The 24788-nt window shown below is 45.3% G+C and overlaps 1 long non-coding RNA gene across 1 annotated transcript in view; it reads left to right on the top strand.

Annotated features, from left to right (window-relative positions):
- Positions 1 to 24788, top strand: part of LOC135373210 (uncharacterized) — a 60127-nt gene that overhangs the window by 10970 nt on the left and 24369 nt on the right. The window contains exon 2 of the long non-coding RNA XR_010416353.1: positions 22045 to 22119. This is a non-coding gene — a long non-coding RNA (uncharacterized LOC135373210). The remainder of the gene's footprint in view (positions 1 to 22044; positions 22120 to 24788) is intronic.

Genomic DNA, 24788 nt, shown 5'->3' with positions numbered 1-24788 from the left:
ACCCCAGAGGTAAAAGTCCATCGGCGTTAAGCCAGGAGACCTGGCGGGCCATGCCACTGGACCAAATCGGCCAGCCCACTTCTCCCGGAACATGTGATGGAGCAGCTGTACTGCACGCCGCGCGCTGTGAGGTGGAGCCCCATCGTGCTGAAACCACACGCGGGTCTGTTCAGCGAGAGGCAGGTCATCAATAAAGCTGAACACGGCATCTAAAATTTCGCTACAGTAGCGGTTGGCATTTAGGGGTCCCGTGAAAAAGATTGGCCCAATAATGGCTCCGTTATAAATCCCGGCCCATACATTCGATCCCCACTCGTACTGATGCTTGCAGTCCCGTAGTCAGTGTGGGTTTGTTTGGCTCCAATAATGCGCGTTGTGGCGATTCACGTGAGCGCTATGGCAGAAATGGGCCTCATCAGCCCAGATGACCCTGTTCACAAAGTTTCTGCTTTCCTGGGTCCGACATCGGACCCAGTTACAGAAATCCAGCCGTTTCTGGTTGTCGCCCTCCTGGAAATGTTGATGAAGGCTCACGTGGTACGGGTGAAGTTTGTGCTTATGTAGTATCCTCCGCACACTTGACTTTGATGTCTGTACTCACTTTGCCAGGGCGCGCAGACTTTACGTGGAGATCATCTCCTACTTCTTTCAGGGCCTGGTCTGTTTGTGTTCTCACTGGCAGAGATTGGGTGTGACCGGCTCTGGGTACTGGAATGGAAACTTCCTGTTGTGGACAGTCTCACAAATGCACGCCTTGTGGTACAAGAGCTCACCACCCTAGTTCCTGGAAGCATTTCACTGTATTTGAGGACTGCTCTGTCATAGTCCATACCTGCAGCTTCCAGAGCAATGATCATCCTTGTTTTTTCTTGGTTGGAATACACGGTGCTTGCCATTGCTGCCGTTTACTTGTTCACTGCATTCACTGAGACGGGAGTGCAAAACGGTCCAAAAATGTATTTCCTTCCCTACCTGTGAACACGTCGGGTGACCTCATTTTTGATAAAATAGCTCTGATTCCTGCACTCACCGCGGGTGTTTCTTCCGTGGGTAAGGCTTGTAACCCTTTCCCCCCTCGTGTGGCGTGTCAATGTAACCTCATTTCTTCGCAGCTTTGCGCTCAAACTTAGGGCCGTCTAAAAAGAGGCGGAGCCAAGGGCGCAGTCTCCACGGATTTTCGACGAATTTATTTCGGCAATTGCCATTGCATTACGAGTGGGATTATGTGCTATACTGAGAAAAATGACCACGGGGAACCCATTTCCGCAAAGAAAACGTTAGGGTGCCTTGAAAAATTTCGGAGTTCAATTCAAGAAATTAACATTCTGTCAATTAAAATGAAATAAAAATGTTACCAATATGTGGCAAAAGTTATTGGCAGAAAAAAAATCCCCTGACCGCATGTCTCTCCGGGCCAACGTTTTTTTTACTATGAATTTCTATCATGGTTGGTGGACCACCCTGTATATGGAGGAATGAAACCTAAGAACGGAACATGGCGATCCTCGAAGATCTTCGAATTTCCATTGGCCTTCGCGCAGAGTGATGTCATCTGCCGCACACCTTCTTCAAGTGAGGGGATACAGTGGCTTCCCCTTCATCCATGAGGCTCTTCACGAATGGACCCATGACCTCATCCGTGAGGTTCCTCACAAAGGGCATCACGGCCTCAACCGTGAGGTTCCTCACAAAGAGCCTCACGGCCTCATCGGTGAGGTTCTTCACAAAGGGCCTCACGGCCTCATCTGTGAGGCTCCTCACGGAATACGTTGTACCCTCACATACTGATGGCCTCACGACGACTGGCCTCATGAGGGCCCTCACGGTGGGCCTCATGAGGGACAATGCCTCAGGACTGTCCTCATGAGGAACTTTCAGCGTGGTCTGGCCTCACTCATCCTCACCTCATCGTCGTGAGGTGAGGGTGAGGCGTCCTCATGAGGGTCCTCATGAGTGAGGCCGCCCAGCTATGGCCCGTACTAAGTAACCTATACTAATGGTCTCGAAGCAGTTTAGAATAGGGCCGTAAGGTTCATAACCTCTGATTACTCTAGATTTACTAGCATTACAGCCTTAAAACATGATGTTTACACCCACCTCTTGTTGTTCATAGAAAAATAGCACTGTTGTTTTTATTCCACACATTATATTACTCGCAGGTGCCTTTCATTGGCATTCATGGTCGACTAACTTGAATTCAACAACCTTGCTATATCATCTGTCTGTGCTCGTACGTTGAGGTTTTCCAAGTCATTCATCCGATTTCCGAATGGAACACCTTACCTTGATCTCTTGTTACAATCACCAACATCATCGAGTTTAAAAGAGGACCATGCGACATAATCAGATGACACACCTCTGTCATATGTCTGTCACGTTCCCGTGTATTTCGTTTACATTGTGTGCCCTTGATACTTTGTGTGTGTGTGTTATTCGCTTTTGTTCTTTTGCTACTGTTGCTATGATGTGATTTCCCCTCCCCACCTATGTAATGCCCATATGGAGCCCCCTTATATGCAGCGATATGCAGATAAAGGAGGTTACAATTAACCACAACACCGCTAAGATAGAACTATAGGAGGTCACAACACTGGCAACGTCCATACAACCCACAAGCTGGGACACCTTGGGTACCATGACGAAAACCGCGCTAACACACACACACACACAGGCAGGACGCGGATGTGAACAAGACAGCACAGTCCGTTTTCCGCATGAGTCGTGCGCCCGAACAAACGCAGTCAGCTAATCGATGCTGTATACCGCGTTGCAGATTTGTGACGCGTTGCAAAGTACCACGTCAATTTCTTAAGACCATAATACTCTAAAAGTTATGCGTGTAGGAGTCCGGTGCAGGATAAGGCCACCATTGCATCAATGCTCTTTCTGTTTACTTACAGGCACACTACCGTGACGATGCGCCCGCACACACGGCATATGGCATCAGGCTTGAAAGCGTAAAAACACGCTACTAGCATGCCCCAGCAATCGAGAGGCTTTTTAGTCGTTGCAATTCACCACTCAGGTCGCACAGCAAACGATACACAAGCGATGGTCGATGGAGGTGCGCGTATTATACGCAACCACAATCCACGACCGAACACTGACAAAAGCGCAACGATGGCCCCTGCGAGAATACGTACTGCTGCCTCTTCAATAACGTGGCAAACGCGCTCTTTGTACATTGTTTTAGGGATCATATTAAAAAACACACAGGTAGGCTTGACACCGGACTACCCACACACCATCCCGCAACCACATGTGGCAGCGGCAGCACCGCATGAATATTTCGTTATCAACCTCGTAACAAAAAAAAAGAAAAAGAAAGAAAGAAAATAAAAATGTGAGCCTTCCTCATCGCGGTCTGCAACTTAATTCCTGCCCTCAAACATACTATTGCGTTGTGGTGAACGGGCTTCACATCCGGAGAAATCACGTGATCGATTTAAACCCGCCGTCACTAACCAATGGTTTAAGTCGCTTGGTGATACGGGGAATAATGCCGACACAGAAAGAACTGAAAGAACTGATGTTCTGAGGCTGGAACAACATAGAAGGGACAAATACATACAAAGCCTCAATTTGCCTAAGAAATTAACGATGAAAGATGAAAGTCACTGAAAAGGTTCCGGCAATCCAGAAGATGTGGGTTCGAGTCCTACAGCTGGCTAACCTTTTCAGTGACTTTCATCTTTCATCAGAAATAACTGTTTCTTAATTATGTTCATTTATCTCAAATAAATTAATAGCAATGAAAAAATGGCTAGGAAGCAAGCGAGCTGGTGAAGATGATGCATAATGTAAAGACCCCGAGACTAGGGAACACGAATGGACAGACACAACACGAAGTCTTTTGCCACACGCACGTTCTTTCAAGGTGTTTTAGTGTAGCGGCGAATATATTCCGCTAGAATGCAGTTACGGGACCGGAGCCCTATTTCGAGCTAGGTCAGTAGCGTGAACGTCTCATTCGGGAGTGAGAAGACGTGGTATGTGACGCAACGTAAAGCTAGCGATCAGAATTTTGTATTCTCTGCGCTCCAAACGCGTCGCCCATAAACGACGGTGTCGCTCACAGGAACGACAGCCTCCACCCTATGGTTATGGCTGTCGTTAAGCGGGGCGAGAGCTGTCAAGATGGCTGCAAGTTACTTCGCGTGGCTCCTATCAACACTGCTACATAGATCGGGCGACAACGCGTTTGTATCAACTGAGACATCTTTCGTGAAACTGCTTGACCGCGGAGGCTCACATCACCCATGTCCAGATTATCAGCACGATCCACAATGGTCAGCCTAAACCTTACATTTTTCCACTTGTCGACTGTCCTGACAGCTCCTTTGCCGGAGATATCGCGACTAATTCTGCCCACTCATTTTATCTGTTTAATTGCGTGTAGGCCGTCAGCAAAATGCCGGAGAATAAATTGGGGTGCTACATCACGAACTGCAACACAATTCAAGCGCGAGAATTCGTCTCTGTCGTCTACGCGCCGTCGTCGTCTTCTTCCAAAACATGGCATTCCACGTGATTCTCCTCCTGCTGCGCTATTGGCTGAGAGTGCGGCGTCTCGTTCCAAGACGACTTAACCGCAACGGCAAACCCTTTCACCATCACCACCACCACCACCACGACTTAACCGACGAAGGCCGACAACGGCGAGCCCTTTCATCATCACCACCACCACCACGACTTAACCTCTAACGACAGTCAACAAACCAAGTGCACTATCGTTGAAAGCAACCTGGGAATACCAAAACTGGCACATGTCGCTTCCGGAGCTCGCAATCGCCTTCTACCGATACTCCAGGCCGGCTTCATGTCACTTCAGACAGGGGGGATGGACCTCCTGAATTTTCATTATTTTTATATTTAGAGGCTCATCGTACACGATGATCAACGGCGGTGAAATGAATAATTTCTACCGAATAGTTTTCGTCCAAAAAATCCAGAAAATCCCGTACTGAATTTGAGTGTTTCAGTTTTGCCGTGTTTGCACGCGTGTACCTTCAGAGTTTTAAAGGGTATTGTAATGAAATTTTTTATGCTGTAGTGTGCCTACAGGCCAGCAGTCTGAGCGCAAATTTTGGCGCGCAGGTGCAACGCTTCGTGCTATAAAAAGTGACGAAAATGCTCTCTCGCGCAGTATCGTTCCAAATTCGATGCGGTTCTTCTTAGACTCATTTAGTGACTCTAGTTCTTCTAGCTGTACAAGCCCCTCATTACCATACTTGGTATCGGTTCACTCGGCGTTTAACGCTCTTTCATCTGATATATATATATATAATGCAGTAAAAAAAGCCATTAAATAAACAAGTATATTACACTAGACGTGTTTGAAATTCAAAATTACAGATTAAGATGGCTTCTATGGCTGCACGCAGAGAAACAGATACTCATGGAACGATGCGAGAGCACATATATATTGTGCGTATACCTCATACAGGTATCTGTGGAAACAGGCAAATTCTTAGGCATATCTTGAAAAAGAAACAGGGATTTTGTGCGTCCGTTTCTCGAAAAGGCCTCTTTTAATTTCATTTATATTTTTGCAGAACGTGGCCCCATGTTAGACCTGTCATCTGACACAAAAATACTGCTTCGAAAGTCATACACTTGCGATTAGCGCGTTAAAACGCTCTATACTCTGCGTGCGCACGTGCCGGATCATGGCTGGCGGTACTCCGGGATGGCGAATATATGTCGATGTCGTACAAGAAAAGGGACAACTTTGTGTAATCAAAAGTGGTAGTTTATGTCGACATGTTTATAGGACTGGAAAAGGGAAACAGTATTTTGCAATGACAGCGACAAATGACTTGACGCAGATTCTATGAAGAGGTCAATTTTCTGCATTTACTGTCCACGCTACGATAGTAGTATGGTATGAATACTCGTAGCTGTATGAACACTAGAAGGCAGTTGGACACGTTTAATAACAATTAAGAGCTAATTAGGACACCCGACAGTAATTAGGATCATAGAGTGAGTCCTCACACTTATTGGGGAACATCTAACTCGTGTCCAGACCACCCTGTTTGTTGTGGGCAACGTCTGTCCATAAAAAGAAAAAAGTAGATAGAAATAGAGTGAAGAGAAGGAGTTTAGTTGAAGATCAACGACGACACCTTGAAAAAAGTGGTCGGGAAAGGCCGCTGACCATCGCTGGGTGATGGAGCACAGAGGCAGGTGACTGCCTAGTTGCAAAGCATCACACCAGGTGGCGCGACGGTCCTTCTTATTGTGACCACCAGTTCTGGACATCATGTGACGTCAGCTGTGAGGTCATCATGGCATGTCTGGGCAGTTTAGGGCAACTCCGGACATGCTAGGAGAAAAACACTCATAATACAGAGACATGAAACTGCTGTAAAAGCAAGAGTAAATATGCAATACAATACAACCATCAATACAACCACAGAAGCAAATCAGCCCACCACAACAACAGTTAACGGGAGTGCAGAACGATGCGACTGCTCCATCTTCATGTAACGTCGGAGCACTGTCAGCGCAAGCGTGGGACCAGCATATAGGAGCAGATATTGCTCAAATGTCTGAACACTGCTGGGCAGATGATATCGTAACAGTGTGTGGGGATACATTGCATTAATGTTCGAACATTGTTGGAATAGATGATGATGTAACGTCGGAGCTGTGTCAGCGCAAACGTGGGACCAGCATACAGGGTGTCCCAGCTAAGTGTATACAGATTTTTTAAAATTGGAAGACATAATTTTCCAGGCCACAACCAATGGTGATGATTGTATGGCAGGGGGTCAAAGCTGTGGGACACAGCTAATCTTAATTAGCTGTTGTCTAAACTAACTATTAATAATTAACTTTTATATTAATAAAGATAGAGGGATGCCGTAAATGTAACATTGATTCAATTCGTTCCCCTGATGTCATAGCTGTTTCCAGAATTTCGATGCACCTTCTAGAAGTTCGGTAATTCTGCTCTAAAGAATCATATTTTTCTATTTATTTTGTTGACTGACGGCCCGCTCCAAGAGCACGTTCCTCTCACTCTTTGATAGGAGAAGGGAACCGCGACACCAGTGCCCCAAGTGTCCGCGAAGTGCTTCATTTGCGCAAACGAGATATATCAGATAACACATCACTCATTTTTACCAAACTTATCTGTGTGCCCTGAGACGGGGGGGGGGTGAGGGGCGGATTGTGCGCTTGCTTATCGTGCCTTGACGGCCAGCGTGCTTCTGCTGGCGAAAAGCCACCGTGGAATTACTCCATCAGTATGAATTCTACACGATTAATTTATCTTCAATTCCCGCCGTGTTCCCAACCGCCACACATTGCCCCATGCAGACAAAGTCCTAGTTTGGAAAGTTTAATCAGGCTGTCTTTCCTGTTCTCCCCAAACAGTAAACATCCTTCACTTAGAGAAGGTGTTCGAAGTGTCCACCCTCCTCTGCGATGCACTATTGGCATCTCATGACCAGCGATTCGGCCACATCTTGGAGTTGTCGTGGGGTGATAGAGTCACATGCAGCTCTAATTTTCCCTGAAGGGCGTCTGGAGACGTTGGGTCCGTGGCGTAGACGACATCCTTTAGGTATCCCCAAAAGAAGAAGTCCAAAGGGTTCAGATCGGGAGATCTTGGTGGCCAACTAATGTTGCTCCCGCGTCGAATCCACCTCTCTGGGAAAACAGCATCCAACCATTCCCTAGCAGTGACGGCGGCGTGTGGAGGAGCACCATCATGCTGGAAGTACATTTCTTTGTACCCGCTTAATAGTATGTCACAAATAAACTCGTCGATGACGCCTTGGAGTATTTCGGCTTTGTAATGGTTACCCGTAAGTGTCCGATCGAAGAAATAAGGCCCAACAACTGTCCCGTTGAAAATACCGGTCCAGACGTTGAACGACCACTTCTTATGGAAGCAGCGCTTCCGCAACTACCGCGGGTTCTCGACAGCCCAATAGTGCGCATTGTGGAGGTTTACTTGGGCGTCGCGAGCGAAATTGGCTTCATCGCTGAACATTACTTTCAATCGGAAACCTTCGTCCTCATCTGCCATATTGAGCAGCCAGTTGGAGAATTCCACTCTTTTTCCATGTCACCAGGCTGTAGATGTTGGTGGAGGCTGACGTGGAAGGGGTGCAACATGTTCCCATGCAGGACTCTCCAGACACTGCTTTTGGAGACGCCGCTTTCCTGGGCAATACCACGTGAGTAGTAGTATATATAAGATCTTGTAACAATGGGCCGCTCAGGTTACATGCGACACGCACACGCACGATAAGATATCTCAGAAAACAATGGAAATCATGTATCGATAGTGTGAACAATGGGTTCCCAGGTTTCAATAACATGCGCCGCCAGGATAAGGTAACGGTTAACCAGGTAAACAATGGGAACTCACGTGTCGATAGTGCTTGATGGGCACCTGGATGCACGTTTAATGACATTTAATAACACGCAAACGACATTTAATAACAAGCAATAACATCCGATGACATTTAATAGTATTTTTCCGACCGGGTTGACGTCACGATCAGTCCGTCATCTAGTTTGGTTGCCGCGTCAGAGCGCCAGGTAGTTTTGGTTTCGGTTCCCACCAAGCGCCCTCTAGTTTTCAAGCTTTGGCCGTCTGTAGTTTCGGTTTCGGTTTTAAATGAATGGACACCAAGCTTGGTTGCTCCACGTGTAGTTCTGGTTTCAGTTTCGAATTCCTAGGTGTTGCCAGATGCCCTCTGGTTTCAAGCTATTGACCGACTGTAATTTCGGTTTCAAACCACAGCACGCTAGTTTCGCTGTGACAACGTCAACGCAGGTTTTTGAATGGTTGCCAGATGTCCCTCTAGTTTCAAGCTTTTGACCGTCTCTACTTTCGGTTTCATTTGACAAAAAATGGATGCCGCGTCACAACATGATTTTTTTCCCCATGCTACTTTGATAAGTACACTCAAATAATGATGTATATCAGAGACCAGACAACACTGTATATATTCCTTTTTTATTTAAGCACATTATTTTTCTACTCTTTTATTCAACTAACGAAAGATATGTTACAAATTACAAGAGTCTTGCTTGACTTCATCCTTGTGCAGAAGCAATCTGCAAAAACAAAGGGAAAACGAAATATCCTGTGAATGCTCTTCTCAATCAGAACAAAGTCCAGGATGACTCAAATCTCGATCAGGTGCCACGCAACAACAACAAGCAGCATTACCAAAGAATCGGTTAACGTTTTCCGATTTCCGATATGCCTCTGATACTGTGTAATGCATTTGCATTGGAGTACGATGTTTGGATTTGTCACACGGCAAAGTAAGTAACCCAGTGACAAGAATCACTATAAAGTAGAGGTGTTCCATACACGCGCATTTCCAAACTTGTGTTGCGCATTGCGACAACAGCATACAACAAATCGAGAAACAGTGCATGACTACGTATTCCGGTTACCAGCTGTGATGGTTTCGAAATAAAAATAACAAAAAATGGCATAAAGACAAGAGGTATACTCGCATCCTTTCAAAGTTGCGTCGTCGATGAAGGTCTGATCGGTCTTAGTCGTCGACAGCTAGCTTATAAGACCCTTCATTTTTGTTTTATTTCAAGGGAAGGAAGGATCACGTGAATGCATCGTGGACAGCTTCTCCTTTCGCAGGACCAGCATGTGAAATGCGATACCTCTTGCCGACGCGCTCTTTTTTCTTCTTCTTTTGGTATGATAACTCAACCGCGAAACACCCGTCTGGCTTTTTCCAAACGCTCTTTGAGAACACCAACCACACACACACACAAAAAAAACGTTATCGCCCTCGCAAGATGCATTTTCGACCGGTGGTATACGCTGTCTGCCACGTACGAGCTTCCAGCAGTGAGTGTGCCACGTAAGAGCCAAGTGATGTGAGTATTTCAAACCATTCTTGTGTTACAGTGTATCTTATAGCTAAATGAAATGCGGGCATGTATTTGTTTTAAATTATTTTTATTGTTTCGCTCAGATGAGACAGCAGAGCCATGGTAGCCGATTTTGAAAGAGTGATACCGTAACCGCTGTGCTTTCCATTCCCAATGAGTCTTGCAATATTGTACACATTGCCGGGACATCGTTCTATTACTTGCATGGGTTCGAAGCTTATTTCACATAGCTGTGAGCACTCGAAGTTATAATAATTGTGCACGACATTTGCTTCTTTCAAGCAATGCCATAGTTGACGTGTATCATTTTGCGACAGATTTACTCCGTATCTCGTCGGATGACCATTGCTGAGCCAAAGGCGTACGGCAGTTACTGCAGCTGGACATCGGTGGACGTAGATGTTATGGTCAATCTGAGTCACGGTAGTGCATTTTCCCTGTGTCAGTGTTGATTTTGTAAATTCTGTTGTAGCTGTGAGAACGAACAGGGAAACAGCACCCAGAAGGGACAAGGTGTAGCAGAACATCTCCGGGATCAATTTACCATGACGACCTACAGTAAAATGAGACAACTCATCATGGATTTCAATATAGATATGTAAGCGTCTTTGGGTGACAACCTATTTTGCAACAGGTCAATTGTCATGTCGTTTATGTACACAGCCAGGTAATGGTAGCCGGTCTTCATTGCGTAGTACATGATACATAGACTTTCGGCCACCAGTTGCATTACGTCGACGTCACGATCACCGTAATAGCTGAATATGGAGCTCATCTGTTTTCCCCATTCGGAGACCAGGTCGAACGGGTGGTCGGATAGGTGTTCACACTTCCTGTGTACCCTGGCATACATTGTTTTTGAAGACTCCCACACAGTCTTTTTCGTGGGAAGGTTCAGAGGCAGGGTCTGGAACAGGAAAATGTCTCTGGTTATCTTAAATGCTGCGACGACCACTGTGTCGTCCGTTGACTTCGATGAACCGCATTCTAACATGTCATTCCAACAGGTATGAGGACGGCGACATTTTCCTTGGAGTTGATGATCCTGGGTAACATCCCGCATGCCGCACACATCATCATCCGATTGGGACCAGGAATCGCCAGCGTTGGCTGGCTGTTCGACATCGGACCAGTGATCGCCAGTCATTTCGTCGTCGGTGGTGGCAGGTAGTTCTCCGGAACCAAAGTCCTTCTACGACTTCCAGAAGGTTGCAACAGGTACTGCACGTTTCCGTTCCGAACGCGTCTTTTTATAATGCGGTGGCCCTTTCCAGGCTGCACACGTGTTAATCCGCTTGCATAAAATTGACCTTCAATAGGTTCTTCCTGCTGGTCACGTACGAGATAGGTATTCGGGTAACCAATCTTGACTGCTCTCACCACAAAAATTTCACGCGTAAACGAACCAAGGTAACTTTTGACTAACTGGTGTCTAGACTTAGCTATTCTGACAAGGTCGCCAACACGAAAACGTGGCTTCTCTGTGGGTTTGCTCGGAGTAGGATAGAGCTTTTGTCTAAATAAATGTTCATTTTCTTTGTTGACATCCACAGGTCGTGCCGACAGAGTTCTATGAACACGATGATTATATGCTTTGACCAGAGGCTGTAAAATTTTCAAGTACGATTTATGTTCCTGATATTCAAAAGCACGATAAAGTGGCGTCGTAAGACTTCGAATAGATCGTTCTGCAATACTTGCTTTCGTATTTCAATTAGAGTGGAAGAGAGATATCCCTTTTGATTTTAAAAATGCTCCGACTGGCTTATTGGTGAACTCTGTACCTCTGTCTGAATGAATCAGTCTCCGAGTCCCAATACGTCTAAAAGCGAGTCTCAGTCCACGTATAATTTCCGCTGCTCGTTTATTCTGCACAGGCACTACAGCAAGCATACGAGAAAATGCGTCAATACAAAACAAAAGATAGCGAAAACCCTTGTTGTATCTCGACTGTTTCTGAAGGTCTTTGAAATCTATTTGGAATATATCCTTCACACCCAAAACGATGGTCTTCCGGAACTGACGTGGTCGCTTAAGTTCTCTGAATAGAGAGTACACATCACTGGTTTCCAGGAACTTGGCAACCTTCGCCGGCTTTTCACCGATCGCTCTTGCGAGTCGTTGAACACCACCTAGAGCACCAGGATGGTATACGTCCACGTAAGCAGCCATTAGCACAATTTTCTTCCACAAACACGAAATCCGTCGAATGACAAGTAGGCATTTATAACGGCTGCAACGTCACCTTTGTACCAAGAGGGCGATCGATTGTGCAGTTCGTATTTTATAAGCTCGATGACGGAACTACTTGGAACAACGCTAGAATGACAGATAATCCTTCCCTCTTCATCTATCGCAAATACGGTCTTTAGCATCTGCAGAATGGCGAGGGCCTTCTTCCTGTGTCGTGCGGGAAAATGCGCGAGAATGTTTTCGTCCCGAAGGTAACCACAGTGTTCCTGCTGCGGTTCCAACGTGCTCAATACTGATTCTATTCTCGAAGTCTCTTAGCCGCTCTTGTGATAACCGGAGAAATGCGTCGACAAGGTATCTCAGGTGTGAACGTAGGACTACTGGCTGATGGCTCTGCAGTCTCCTTTTCAAGTCAAGATGGATGTACGATAAGTGTCGGTATATTTAGCTTGTCCAATAGTGGTAGGATCCTCTCGAGATACGCGGGTCGCCACACATTTCGCACTCTTGTGACCAAATAATAAACAAGGTCTACAACGTTGGTATTTGGTATTTGTTGACCATTGACAATGAGCTCAAACGTTTTACTATTCCAGCTGAGCACGGGTTTTAGTAAACGCAGTAATTGGCTTGCTCTCATCTTGTAGCCGCTGCTCATAAAATTGATGATGGCATCTTCCTCCTCGTCCGCTTGAATCTGTGTCTGCTCTCTTGTCGATGCCACAGGATTTGTCTCCTCACCTGCTGCACTAGGCTGTCTTAATGTGTTCGCGGGAGGATGCAATAGCTTGTGCAAGTACTGGATGATCTCCTTGGCCTTGATATCATCAGGCTCCTGTTTATTCAATATCGACGGAAGAGTGCTTTCCCGATAGGGAACAAGCTCGTATTTCTGCATTATTTAAATGCCGATTGCTTTTGAGATGCTTTTGCCCGCTAAACTTGAAACGAGACCTAACAAGGGTGGCAACAAAAATCGCAAAAACCCGCCGGACTGATGAAGAATCCGTTTAACTTTCTTCACATCTGCACGGTCTTGCCTAGAAGCCGGTGTCCTAATGGGTGTTGCAAAAGGCTGCAATTGCTTTTTAACTTTCGGCGGTACGTCGATGTTTCCTTTGCAGAGGTTCATACAAATCTCCCTGATTGTTCGTAGCTGTGCCCTGCTGGCATATTGAATCAGGTTGTAACGTTCTTCCGGTGTCTGTGCTTCAGCGATCATACGAAGAAAACGAATGTGTTTGTTAAGCCTTTTCATGACCTGTATATGATCTGTCTGTGATCATCCGGGAAAATGTTGGTCCACACCTTATAGTGATCGTTGCTCTGTTGAGACAAGTCGATAACTAAGTATGAGTATGGTTTCTCACAGGCATCTTTATATATCGTGGGCAACAAATCATTTCGCCCGAAAATCTGCCTGGACAGCATACGCAGCTGGTCTGTAGTGCGTGGTGAACGAAATAAAACGAGAGCCGTGCTATTGAATTGTATTGTGCGATACAAAGGGACGTTGACGAACAGGTATTGCGAGATGAACACAGCCGTGATTGACAGGTGGTGACACCCAGCGATATAAAATTTGCAGATTTCTTTGAGTCTTTGCCGGTCAGCTAAACAGTCGTCAAATATAAATAACGAGTGGCTATAATTCTCCGGATCTGCAGGGATGTCTTGACTGAAATTTACTTCAGGAAGGGTATCGAATACCGGCTGCTTATAAAGATAGATATACCATATTTGCTTGAACGGTTTGTCAAAGAGGACAGCACTGTGCTTAATTAGTCGTGCCATGAAGGTGGATTTCCCACTTTGACTAGCCCCTGAAATTGACACCGAGGCAGGCATCACGAACCTAAAAGGTGCTATCACTGTCATTTCGTGCAAGGCAATGAAGTCTCGTCAAGATACGTTTCGTTAGATAAACAAGTCCGAGCTTGCAAAGTGCAGGAAAAAAAAGCAAACTGCAAAGGTAGGTTCGACTGCAGAGTTGACGATGTAAAAAAAAGAAGACTCCTCAAGGTTGCCATGCTGGCAACTTCTTATATAAGAACTGTCTGACGCTCAGCTCCTTCACTCTCGAACCTCCTTCTGAGGAGGTATGGTGTTCAGAATGATGAAATATTTTGCAGTGTTCTAACATGTGCTCCTTTTGTTTTCAGCCGGTCCAACGTGCGCGAAGGATCATCGTCGTCATCATTGCATCAGTGTACAAGTAAGCATCATGTCTTCGTCGATCTTGCATAAACTTGACAAGCTAAAGAAATGTGGAGAGTTTCAAAAAATGGCGACAATTCCTAAAAACATCAAGTATGATGTGGTTGATGTTAACAAAATTGAAACGAGGTATGGCGAGGCAGTCTACGTAGAAATTATGAAGGATCACGAGCACGTAAAGGTGTTCCTTCCAGCTCGGTTTCATAAACTAAGCACTCAAGACATCGAAGACATGAGGAACACGAGCGAACTCTGGATGGAGAAGAAAGAGCGAGTTGGAAAAGACGGGAAACGTCTTCTATCGCCAGACATCGTGTTCGGTCAATCCGAATAAAAAAAGTAAAAGAAATGGTGACATGCCACCTTTGTCCTCCGGCCGATCGGCAGCACCACACAACAGCGCTGGGACTTCAAATTCATCTAGCTAACGTTCATAACCTTGCAACACCCTGTATCCCATTTTGTGAGACACTCTGTACGCTCTGCAACTATACCAACCGCTATGAGCTTCATCTACATGACAGAGACGACGACGGGCAGGATGTCAGCACATTCTTTCATGAAAACGGACGCTACCTTGCCAGTGTACTTCGACATTTCGGATTTCCATTACGCTTTTATGTTTTGCTGAAGGCGGAACTCGGTCGACATACGCCTGAGGATGAGATCATATTTGTCACTCAATTTATTCCTTCGAGTGTGCATACTCTGTGGTCGGAACGAGACGTAGAACGTGCTGTCATTGAAGTAGGCACTGAAGTCACCAACAATTTAGAAAAGCTTGAAATGCAAGGATCGGGATTTTTCTTATTTCGAATTCACGCCTGCATTCTTCATGTCGGTCGTCTCGCACCACAGCTCATTGGATGTACTGACTTTGAATTGCCAAACGAATTGAAAAAAAAAAGTGTTGGTGTCTTCTGAGTGTCGACCTTCACGAGGATAGTGAACAGAACATGTGTTTCGCATTTTGCGTACTTGCCGGTCTACATCCTGCAAAGGGTTCTTACAGACGCAGCCCAGCAAACCATCAATATCCCACAGACCTCCCAAATTGGTCTCACACGTCACAGATGTCACGCGTATCCTCACAACGTCCGCTGTATATCCACCATGAGACGTCACAAATATCCCCCAGTGAATATTCTGTGGATATACTACGAATATCACAACAATGACATTTCTTTACCTTACAAGGATTTATTGTGTCGATAACAGCCATTTCCAGCATTCTCAGACGTGGCAATTTCGTTTTTTGCATAAAAAGGTTATAAACTATCCTTAAATAAATCATGTCTCACTTCAGACATGTACAACACAACAAATAAAAAAGCTCTCACAGAATAAGCTGCTGTTCAACACCGACTGTTGGTGTGACGTAGAATGCACGTTGTATAATGTTGACTAATGTTGAGCAATGTTGTATAGATAGACAGTGCTGAATCAACGCTATTTCAACTGTACCTGGTGGATTGTGGATTTCAACTGGTCAATGGTGGATTGTGAACATAAAGAACAACGTTGATTTTCGAAGAGCCACTCAACTAAAGATTTGCGCAGCAAATATTTGCGTGGGTTCTACATTGTATCTTGAACATATTGTCAACTTTTATCACGAACGCAAAAGTCGTTGCGTCTTTACTCAACATACTGCGCACCCAATTTGTTCACGTGCCGTTCGCATGTAGAGGAAGGCCTGTTTGATGTGGTACTTATCTCACTCTTTCCTCATAATAATAATATTGATTTTACACCCTCATATCCATACCTTTTCTAATCATATTTGTAACGACTCATCACGTATCGCACCATAGTCAATAAACAAAAGAGAGAGAGAAAAAACATATTTTACCTTTTCCACGGGAATTATAATGATCGGTCACGCATGTTGAGTGATATAACAAGAATGAAGTTCCCAACAAGCGCGAGCCGAAGCGTAACGACGTCTGCCTCATCGCCATCGACATTCTCCAACCGCCGTTTCAAACCGGCGAGGCGCGTCGTTGTAGCGGTTCGGTAGGATATGACATGTCACACGGAAGGGTCTTTGGAACCTCAGCATCATGCGTATTTTGTACTGGAATCTCGGGAGCATCGAGGCAGTACTGGCCAGTACGTCGAACAGCTACGTTGTGCATAACAACGATTGCCGTGGTGTGCGAGAGCTAGGGTTCCTTTGTTCTCCGGCTTTGCAGTTAAGGTGAGTTCGTTCTTCCTTTTGCCTCACTTAAGATTTGTGCGTTGTTGTTTTTTCAACAATCACATGTGGTAGAGGTGTGGAGCAATGACAGCTGTGTATCTGAGTAAACAGCTGTAGTTTGCTTTACCTGCGGAGTCTGGTGCGTATTACTGACGAACTCATGCGAACGGCGGAACCGTGTGAGATTGTGTGTGTACAGGTACAAAGTGCAAGTCCAATTCTTCACATCTCTTTGATTCAGGATTTGATTGGGGATGATGAAAGCAATGGTGAAGCAAATTCTATTAACTATGCGCAGCCTGCTAGTAGATAAGCTTTGCTCAGCTACAGTTGTCTTTCTTATAAAGGATAGCAGTTATGTTTTCAGGTTTGACTGCACTGTTTTTCAAAGTTCGTTGTTTTTGCATGACCGCTTATCTTTCTTAAATGTCACATGGACGCGATGTGACTCTAGATTAATAAAACATGACGCATCCAATGGAAAGATGTAGACAGTTTTTATGCATATGTTGCCCTACCTGGCTGTTGTTGTTGTAATGCTGTCGTTCTTTTTATATATAAGATTGTGCCTGTAACGATATGAAAACAAATACAATTTTACTGTGTCAAAGTACACTGCAACATGACATGTTGTCTGTCTTTCTTGGGAATTGCTTGCGTACAAGGACGGGTACCAGCTTGTCGTTCAGTGTGAAGTTTGTTGACGAAAATCTCTGAGTGCACTCTCGGAGCGAGAATCCACAAGCCAGCATGCTGCCTACATACAGGCAGTAGAGGCCACATGTAGCTGATCCATAGCCCTAAAGTCTTTTCTTGTTATAGTAAAATGACCTGGTAGGATGAATGAATTGGTAGAATTCTTTGTAGACGGGCTGAATGCCGTAACTATCAAAATACATAACCACATTGTCACCGGAAACATAAGTCATGGTCCAGTGTTCACCGTTACTGCTCCTTGGAGCTGTGTTAATCACATAAATGCTGGGTATGGCTTCCTGTCTTGCGATTTCATTGCATGCAAAGGTTCCCTGAAGCAATTCTCTGGTGCAGTAGTGTCTACTGAATGCCGCATAGAACTGCCACTCCTCCATGTTTATTTTTTGAGACAAATTTCACTCGTCTGTCTTTGTTGATTTCTAGCACACGAGGTGTTCGGATACAAACAACACTGTAACTGCTTCTGTTAGATTGGCAGCAAACGTTAGGGTCAGACGAACGTTGGCTTGAACAACAGGACAAAGGGCATTCACTTCTGCATCTGCAGTCAGATGGTATTAAAGCATAAATGTCTCTTTTGCATACGCAGCTGGAGCTATTGGTATATCCTTGCGTTTTAGTTTGTGAAGCAGCTATATATAGGCTTTGGAATAGATGTCCCGTTGGAAGTCGAACTCATCCGTGTACTGTTGTCCACCAACGTCCAGTACTGCTCGTTTTAGTTTGAAGTTCTCAAGCTTGAATGGGTTTCGTGGTCTGCTACCTTGGTAGGCATCGCTCCTGACCATCAATACTGTTAACTTGGAGGGAACTCGCTCGCTGTACAAGTCGTCAAATATCACCTGAGATTGGTTAGGGGCGATGGTACTTAATTTCCAGTCCTCGGAGAAGGTATACTGCAGGTGTTGTTTGAAATCTTCGTTCTATACCAACAAGTATACTCGGCGATAACTGAACACGTCGGAGGTGGAGCACGATACGTGAAAATTCCACAGTGTGGTTCTGTTGAACCATCAGCTTGCAAGAGACGAAAATCGTCCGACGCTTGACGTAGCACAACTCTTATGTCAGTTCCGTTAAGAATGAGCTTCTGTTGTTGACATATGTCGCTGAAGATTGGGCTGTACATGTCACACAGTGCCGATCCTTTGGTTCGCTTGTAACGAGCGAAAACTCCTTTTGAATCAGATGTGGGAGCATATACCTCTCTCGTACCTAAAGGGTCTGGCTCGTATAACATTGCTGAAAGGGTGTGTGTCTGAGTTACTTTGTTGGCATTCGTAATGATGTCCAAGTAGGAACGGTAACCATAATGTTCGAAACTCGAAACCAAGGTTGAATTCAGGAGATATGTACGTGTTGAAACAACGATGAACCATGGTATGACTGCATCAGGTGTTGTTGAAGTGCTTGTTGTAGTTACCGCTGGATCTCCATTATTTCGAATGATCTTGCACTGAATATGCAAAAAGCTGGATTGAAGATCAGAGAAGCCCCCACCCAGTCCCGGAACATTGTACTCGATCACTCCGCTTGATGTCGGAGCAGATACTGGGAAAAACTCGACGTATTCAGACTTCTCCAAAACTAAGTTTGTACGTGGAAGAGAGAAGAGTTCCAGCTGGTTTGTAGTACACAGACAGGAATCTTTATGCACTACTGCAATAGACTTTTTTTTTTCTGTCAAGTAAAGAAGTCAGATTTCCTCCGCTTCTCCGCAGGTCGAGCTTTTTTAACGGCCTTGCGTTTTCTTCCTTTCACTGTGAGTCTCTGAAGTAACTCGTCACGAGTTTTATGCACTGTGCGGTCTACTCCTTTCTTGACAGCTTCTCGAAATGATGCTCCTTGCTCGACTTCCTCGGCTATATGTCTTCCAGTATCAAGGAGCTTTCTTCCAACGTATGGCGCTACCTTCTTGGTGAGTATGGGCAAGCAACCCCTCAATACATCACCAAATATGCCTCCTCCAATCTGATAAAGCTCGGGAGCAGAATAGTGTAGTAGATGCTCTCGCTTTCCTGCACCAAAATGTGCTATGCAACATGGTGGGTTTGTTATATACATTTACGTAGGTGGATCGTCAACCCGACACGTCCAGAGCCAGAAATGAATGGAATGAAATCACCTATCTCGTTTGCCAACTCGATTTGAATGGTTGTCAATTCCTTCGCAGATACATATTTATAGTAGAGGTTTGTGAATAAATAAGACATCACATCATTCCTACCCTGGACTCTGAACGGTATCGATCGAAGAAGTGGTGCTGTCACGTCACCCACAAATTCGTTCTCGATGACATCGCAGTATATGAAAATATAGTTTTGAGCAGGGAATAGACAGACGTCTCGTTCGGCGACTGCATAACTTGAGAAAGTTGTCCTCTTTCCGAAGCCCAACATCAAAGCCAAATAAGGATGAAAGGTCACATAGACATCGTTCATGCGTTCCAGGTGACAAATTCCGTTGTATGGGTTACATACGAGGAGACGAGCATCTTGCGACAAATGAAGCTTTGTTCGATAGGCATGGTTAATGGAATAATTAACGAGGTCCTTCCCTGATTCGTAGTAGCCTTCTGGAACTTCATACTTTACCGTTCGTGAACGATAGGTAACTATGTTAATCGTTTCTTCCGTAACCACCTGGTATTTGAGTAGCTTCACAGGTGACCCTCTGTCCAACTCTCCACAGCCGATTATCTTTTCAGCCATGCCAAGCTTAGCGGCAAGAGTTGCGCTAATTTTCAATCGATAGTTCAGAGGAAGTTGTATCTCATAATGACCGCTACCACGTATAATTCTTGTCTTATACTGCAAATGTTTTGCTAAAAATAGTCTCAAAGGCAAGAGAATGTTTTCATTAGCGTTGAACTTTACCTTCTCTGTTGCTTCAATCGTAGAACCAAGGAATGTCGTTTCCGATATACTATTGACTGTGTCAGTTACATTTTTAATCGCAAAAGGGATGTTGATTTCTGTTAAAGCGGCCTCCCACCTACCCTTCAACTTCTGTGGATGGGCTAGCTTTACTCGGAACTTGCTCATTGTGTTGTCGGGAAACACATCCAAAGATGCATTTGAGAGCAGGTTCACATAGAACTGGTCAACCATGTTTTCTTTTTCTGATGAAATTTCTACGCGTACGCTTAATTTATATCACCAGAAAATGCGTTGACGTTGTCACAGCGAAACTAGCGTGCTGTGGTTTGAAACCGAAATTACAGTCGGTCAATAGCTTGAAACCAGAGGGCATCTGGCAACACCTAGGAATTCGAAACTGAAACCAGAACTACACGTGGAGCAACCAAGCTTGGCGTCCATTCATTTAAAACCGAAACCGAAACTACAGACGGCCAAAGCTTGAAAACTGGAGGGCGCTTGGTGGGAACCGAAACCAAAACTACCTGGCGCTCTGACGCGGCAACCAAACTAGATGACGGACTGATCGTGACGTCAACCCGATCGGAAAAATACTATTAAATGTTATCGGATGTTATTGCTTGTTATTAAATGTCATTTGCGTGTTATTACATGTCATTTGCGTGTTATTACATGTCATTGCGTGTTATTAGATGTCATTAAACGTGCATCCAGGTGCCCATCAAACACTATCGACACGTGAGTTCCCATTGTTTACCTGGTTTACCGTTACCTTATCCTGGCGGCGCATGTTATTGAAACCTGGGAACCCATTGTTCACACTATCGATACATGATTTCCATTATTTTCTGAGATATCTTATCGTGCGTGTGCGTGTCGCATGTAACCTGAGCGGCCCATTGTTACAAGATCTTATATATACCACTACTCACGTGTACTTGCGTGGGGATTCTGTGTGGCGTAAGCAATTATGGCATCCGCGGCGTCGTTTGTGACCGAAGACCGCCTGCTGCATTTTGTCTGTCTGCGTTTGGCTTGTCTCTCGCAGACGTCTGTAGTACTTGCGCAACGTGCACGCAGTTGGTGCGGTCTCAGATGGGCGCAGCCTGTGGTAAACTCTCGTAGCTTCCCTGAAGTTTCCATGGGCCTCGCCAAGTGCCAAGATCATATCCGTGAGCTGCTCATGCGAATACACAGTGTGTGGGCATACATTGTACTAACGTTGGAACGTTGTTGGAACAGATGTTCCTGTAACGTTGGTGCAGTGTCAGCGCAAACGTGGGACCAACGTGGGACCAGCATGGGGGCAGATGTTGCTCAAATGTCGGAACAATGTTCGGGCAGACGTGGGACCAGCGTTGAAACCCTGAAATATTGCGGTGATTCCAGCATCGAGTAGCATGCGTTGTAAGGATGTGATTCTTACGTCAGAAGAAACGTTGCTTACCAATGTAGATGTAACATTAAAGGAGGTGACATTCCCACACTGTTCCAATGTTGGAATCCCTCGTTACTCCAACATTGGCGAGTGGAAAAGACAACGTCAGCCTAATGTTGATGCAACATTCCGAGTTACTTGGGTTCACGATTTTTTTTTGCGGACGATCTACCGAACGTATTTTTGTTCTGAAAACTGCTACGATATCAGATCACCCACAGGAGCAGTCCCAAGGGGTTCTCATTGGGGCAACTTTGTAGCTTTCATAATTAAAAAATTTAAGTAACGATTTTTAGGTAATTGGTCATTTGACGGTTGAACAGCATATGACCAAGAACGTTCGTCGGGCAGAGATGATAAAAGTGAAAACAGCATGTCTATAGCCCTTATAGTTTCTGAAAGAAAATCTGTGTCGAAAAAAAAGGCACCCTGTATGTATACCACTAATAGTTTACAACAACAGATGTATTACGTGATCGCTAACGGATGAATTGTGTTCTCCATTGCAGGACGTTCCTGTGTTCAGAAAGAAACTTGCCGACTGTGTGATGGACCTGTACGGCCTGGTCTCTCGTATGAAACCGGTATAATCTTGGAAGCAATGTGCTGTGCCCACAGTGCTATTTTACACATTTTTCCGGTTGATCATGCCCCGTACGATTGGTTGGAAGCGCATTACATTACATTGCATTACGCGCATGCGCATTACACCCGGCGGATGATCTCTTCGGCGCGGTGATTCTCGTTACCGCTTCCGGAAGATTGCAGGTTTGCTTCAGATAGTTCACCTTCCGGGTTCCTCACGGTATGCACAGTGCTCGCAGGGTGAACATCTGCCCAACGACATGGCTGCCGCCGCTGGCCGTAGAGCGTTGCCAGGTGCATCAGCTTCGTATAATCTCATTATTTGGTTTAAATTATCATTGAAGCCATTGGCCATGGAACATACAAAAAAGCTAAATGAGTAGTAATAGAAAACCAAATGCATTTTTATTGAGTCTATAGAAACCGAGTAGCAAATCAGCTCCTAATGAGTTTGTGATAATAATTTCTAATGAATGTCCTTATTGTATTTCTAATGAGAAATATCAAAAGAGTTTTTTTTTTACTTCGAATTGAAATGTAAAGGTGTTATGGTCATGCGTTCCGTCGCTTACATAGTCTGATTCCATATGTGTCGATTACGCAATTTCTTTGTGATCCCATGAAGAAACATACGCATGTGAAAACTACATTTCCTACCGCGGAAAATTTCCATAAACCCTGACAGACAGATCAAAACTGACAGTTGTGTTCTTTTCTTTCTTTCCTTTTTTTTTTGTAAGCAACTGTTTTTCTTTTCTGTTTTTTTTTCCTTGTCGTCATAATTTTGCGCAACAAACAATTGGATTCCTGTAGCCAAATCTACCGTCCAGAATTAATGTCGGAACATTGTCGGAACACTTGCGGGGCCGTTCGTTACTCTCGGAATTGGTTGAACACAGACAATGACACACGGACGCAGCGTTCTGCAGACTGTGACTAGTCTTCTAATAGAACAGTAAACATTCGAACACGCAGAAATAAAGTGCTAGCATCCGTTCAACCATAGCCTCCTATATACTACATGCCTGCCCAATGGTCCCGGAACACACAGGCGCCGGTCGTCCACGATAGTGGCACTAGTTTCCTAGGTTGGTGATGACTACCTCGATGCGATATCAGCAGTATTGGTCATGACGCCGTCTTCCTGCACAGAGATTGCAGATTACAACCGGTGGCATCTGACAGGCGGAGAAATGACATGACACTCAAAAGAGACTGTACCAACTCTAACTGGCACGGCGTCTTTCGATAACCACTGGCTTATCGAGCCATGACACAGCCTGCACAGCATGCGCCCATCCAGGACACTTATCTCCGCAAAGAACTTTAGAGCAACGTATGCACCGAGCGCAAGTCAGCGTACACTTACGGGGTAGGCAAAGGTTGTCACTGCTCTGACTGTCCGTGTTTTCGACCTAGGAAACTGGCGCCCTCAGTACGATTGCGTGAACGGCCGCATTTGCCTCATTGGGCAGGCACGTAGTATACAGGAGGCTATGGTTCAACTTAATACTGCCATCTGAACTGCGCGACACACAACTACAGCTCGCGTCGTCTGCTCTGCTGGCGGCATGCTGTCTGGAGGGTCACGTGTGCGGTCACGTGGTGGACAGGAGCATTCCCGAATGCAATGCGAATCCGGCTACGCTCGTCCCGATAGAAAACTGTCGGAGGGGCCGGTCCTTGTGTTTCCTTCCTCCATGGTTGAACATCATGCCAGCGATTAACAAGCGTCAATGACACAGTCAAAAGCCGAAAGGCAATGTCAGTGTGCACTGCTTGCAACAAGGAATGGCGGAAAGGAACGCTTTTGTTGTGCATGATGATGCACTGCAATAGTGTTCATATTCGCAGTATGTTAACTGGGACAATAAAAGGAGAAATAGTTTTTAAACAGTTAATTATAAACTAAAAAAGTACTTGAAGTAATTTTATCGCAAACGAGAATATAAATATCTTTTTGACAATTATAGTGGAGAGATACGAAAAAGAGCCGATCGGACGGCTGCATATATATGGCTGAATCAGTCAGCCATCTTTGGTAATGTGAGCTGGGTGAGCTCGCAGTTCGCACGTGAGATAACTATTTACTCCGCACGCGTCCCGTTTCTCAGAACGTGTTGTATGAGAGGGATTGCGAAGCAGCAGTATTTTCCCGGAAAGGGCTACAGCGGATGCCAAAGTAGGAGTGAGTCTTCTCACAGAATCGAGACAACCAAGATGACATTGAAAGCCAGCGCTGCCGTGTCCTGATTGTGTACTGGATAGACGAAGAACCTGCGCTTGCGGACCGAATTTCGGTGAGCTTATATGTGAGCCCACACCGGTCTTGTCGACACCGGTGTGGGCGCTCCAATAAAAATAATATTTCTTCCCGGTGTTAGAGCGTTGCGGACGACGAATACGTTGGGGGAACTGGGCCGAGCCGTAACACGAGGGCAAGCAGTACCAGCTCGAAAAGAAGAGGAGACAAGTTGTAGTGCAGGCTGCGACTTTAGGTTGTTCTGTGTGAGTGTGTGTCTATGTTGACATCAACCAAGGAACCTCTCTGACACTATTCGTAAGAACAGGACGAGGTGCACTGCACAGCGGATAGCCGGGTGAGTCTGAAATTTTAGAGTTTAACCACGTACGGTATATTAATTAGCAAGTGTCGACTCATAGCGGT

Source organism: Ornithodoros turicata, unplaced genomic scaffold, assembly GCF_037126465.1.
Source record: "Ornithodoros turicata isolate Travis unplaced genomic scaffold, ASM3712646v1 Chromosome22, whole genome shotgun sequence".
Classification (NCBI taxonomy): domain Eukaryota; kingdom Metazoa; phylum Arthropoda; class Arachnida; order Ixodida; family Argasidae; genus Ornithodoros; species Ornithodoros turicata.
Note: the sequence above shows the minus strand (reverse complement) of the source record. Positions and strands in the feature narration are given on the sequence as shown.